This window comes from Perca flavescens, chromosome 4 (assembly GCF_004354835.1).
Source record: "Perca flavescens isolate YP-PL-M2 chromosome 4, PFLA_1.0, whole genome shotgun sequence".
Classification (NCBI taxonomy): domain Eukaryota; kingdom Metazoa; phylum Chordata; class Actinopteri; order Perciformes; family Percidae; genus Perca; species Perca flavescens.
This window is the reverse complement of record NC_041334.1, coordinates 25,940,218-25,943,632: the sequence shown is the minus strand read 5'-3', so window position 1 is coordinate 25,943,632 and position 3,415 is coordinate 25,940,218. Positions and strand designations below refer to the sequence as shown.

Sequence of the window (3,415 nt, the reverse complement as noted above, 5' to 3'; positions counted from 1 at the left end):
ATTATGCCATTATCATTATATTAGATGAAAATGGTCTCAGGATGACAAGATTATGGTTTATCACAATAATTTCTGGGACAATTTATCGTCCAGCAAAACTTGTATTGTGACAGGCCTACTCTCTTTATACTGGAACAATGTCGAAGATCGTTGTTCCCATCAGTAACAACAGAGGAACATAGGGTCCAAGTTGAAAAACCCGAAGTTACCCTTTAAATTGTGCACTCTGTTTTCAAAGTATTTTTTCAAATGACAAAAAATGTTAACCCTGTGTAAAAAAAAAAAAAAAAAAAAAAAAAAAAATTCACCTAGCAGTACCAAAGATGCCTGTTGGCCTTTAATGAAGGAGTCTGTTTTCTAGAAAGAAAACTTTTGCTTGGTTTGCCAAAGGTTATTTCCATGCAGCTCCATGCAAATCCTGTTCCCGTAATTCAAACAAAAAAAACTAGTCCAAAGAGTACAGCCATACCAACGATGCCTTTAGGGACAACTACGCTGTTTGGTTGACGGCGCAGTCTCTCTGGCCCTTTCACTGGAAGAGCCTGTTTTTTAGAGCAAGTGCTTTGTTGGTAAGTTTCCCTCCATCAAGTTCCATGCAAATCTTTTGGATCGAAGGCGAGCAGGGTAGCTGAAGTTCAGGGCATACTGTACATTAGTCCAAACAGCGTAGCAACAGGTAATGCTACATTATAAAGATCTTGCAACATCTTGATGCCTTCAAGGACAATACCAATGTCCTTTGGTTCATTACTTGAAGCATGTTCTTTAAGAACATAAATCCCAACAGTGGTTTCTTCAATGGCCTCGTTGATGGCGTCTTCATCCATGCCCTATTAAAAAAATAAATAAATAAAAGGGCAGTCACTAAGACCAATCGAGAAACATATACACAAGTATTAAATCATAAGGGAGTAGTAAGTGGGGCTAACTATTTTAGAAAATAATCTAATTGCGATTTATTTCCACAAATAGTGACTGCAATTTAATATGCAATAATTTTTTGAGCTCTTTGTCTTCTGTATTATTCAACAAAGACAAGTAATACATCCTTGTATAGTATGAACAACACAAGATTAGATAGATTAAACAAACTGTTATTTCCTGGAGGCCAGGCCTGTATGTGATGATGAAATTAGGGGATGCATGAATTTATATGAATTACATCTTTTATTTAACTATTTCAAATCACAGTAGTATATTGAGCACTGACCAAGCTTGGTGTAAACGTTCATATGAAAGTCAGAAACAAATCACACAAACTAAAGTGCAGATTGCAAAAATATGTGGCTTTACCAGTTAGTAGTACTTAGATTATTTAATTATTATTAACTGTAATAAACATATATAAACATGTGGTTTGCATTGTTTTTTTAAAACACACTAAACTTCGAAGTCAAATACTGGTGTACACTGTCATATGGGTACATATTTCTCTAAGAATATTACAACATGGTTCCTACAAAGGTACTAGCCTTGCTGTCAATTCCAAATCACGTAGGAAAGAGATTGACAGTAAAGACAAAGAAAGATACAAATATGAAGATAAGAAAATAAATAGAGGAAAGGTTAAAACTGAGAAAGATGAATATAGTAGGAGAAAGATGAAAAATAAATAAATAGACGTTGGGCCTTACAATTTGTATGCCGTTCTTGCCAATAAATTACATACATAATCTTTCCACAATTCTAAAATCTTAATGTTTTTCAAAAAAAGAAATAACACTAAACAACCAGTTGGTGTTTTAATGTTTCTGATACTGTTAAAGTTTAAAATGGCGATATCTGTGAGAGTAGGTTAGGAAATATATAAAGAAAAAATAAATATGACAGCACTTACCACTGTAAAGCATTTGATTGTGTATACTGTTCAAATAGGATCCTATGAAAGAAAACATTTAGAATCAGTGAGGTGAACCAAGCACATTGACTCAATAATTAAAAGACCACACAAAATAAAGCACACAACAAAGACACAAAGGTGGGCTAAAATCCAGTTTGAGTCCGACCTTAAAGACGCTGCTTCATTTAATATGAAAACTTAATGATTTATGGAGGGCTTCTTTAGTGTGCAGGAGTGGAGAGAGATTTAGGAAAATGACATGATCAACACACACACACACACACACACACACACACACACACACACACACACACACACACACACACACACACACACACACACACACACACACACCTTTAGCTACAACACTCGTTCGTTCTTACCCGACGTTACATTGAACTTGTAAGCCTGTGGTCTTAGCTAGCTAACCTTAGCTATTAGCAAACCAACATATAACGTTATGCCCAAACAACTCGGCGGACCTTTTTTCTGTTACATAAAGTAACGTTACAACAGCATCAATGTAATCTAAATGTTGCGAACTAAACCCGACCACTTAACACCATTAATTCTTATGAGGCTGACTGGCTCCTCTTCACCGGCTGCCATTAACATTACGTTAGCTACATTGAAATACCGTTGTTAGGAGCAGGACCGTCAGGGGGAGAAACACAATTATTAATGCTAAACTAAGTAGTTACTAGTTAGTGATGGTATTAACTAACTTAGTTACAAGAAAACCGATATATTTATAGAATGCACAAACAAGTGAACAGACTTTTATAACTGTTACACGCAGTACAGAAACATTATGATTGATGTTAACTTACTTTTTCGTGAAGAAGACAACACATGGCTGCTGTAGAATTAATCCTGCAGGCAGCCAACACATGCTCAACATTCTTCTTCACATTCTTCTTGTTTCGGCGATGTCCTTGTTGAAACAGTTAGCCTGTGCTGGCAGCTAGGGCTGGGCGATATGGACCAAAAGTCATATCCCGGTATATTTTGGCTGAATATCGATATACGGTATATATCCCGATATTTTTTCCGCAAAGTGAGAGCAAATGTTCAGTCAAAGTCAAAGCCAAATATGACATGTCACATGTAGTTTCACAGAAACCCGCTATTTCAGTGAACAGTTGCAAAATCAAATGAATAAATAATAAACAGGTTTCTTCACCTGGTTCAATGCTCAGCTGTTCAAATAACAATAAAATGTAAACATAAATACTGTATAACAACAGGAGTACCTTTTTTGAAATCAAAGCTCCATAAGGTTTGTTTCAGTTTTTTACAACGTTTTAAATTGTTAAATTTTTCTTCTACACATATTCAGCGCTTATTTCTACGTCCCATATTTTCTAATATAGGGCTGGGCGATATAGAGAAAATCAGATATGATATTCTTGACCAAATACCTTGATATTGCGGCGATATATTCTAGAGTTGACAGTTGGTGCTCTCGCAAAATATCTTCACACTTAGATATTAGATAAATAATCATTAATAATAGAACAGCTAGAACAGTCTGGTGAGTTCAGAAAAGTTCATCACTTCACTGTAATGCAGCCT

General features: G+C 35.5%; 1 long non-coding RNA gene across 1 annotated transcript; it reads right to left on the bottom strand.

The window, feature by feature from the left end:
• Positions 1–297: 297 nt before the first annotated feature.
• Positions 298–2,746, bottom strand: LOC114554879 (uncharacterized). Its single transcript, XR_003692483.1, has 3 exons — positions 2,671–2,746; positions 1,838–1,879; positions 298–830 (listed from the first exon to the last, which is right to left on the bottom strand). It is a non-coding gene; the product is annotated as an uncharacterized LOC114554879 (long non-coding RNA).
• Between the last annotated feature and the right edge of the window lie 669 nt (positions 2,747–3,415).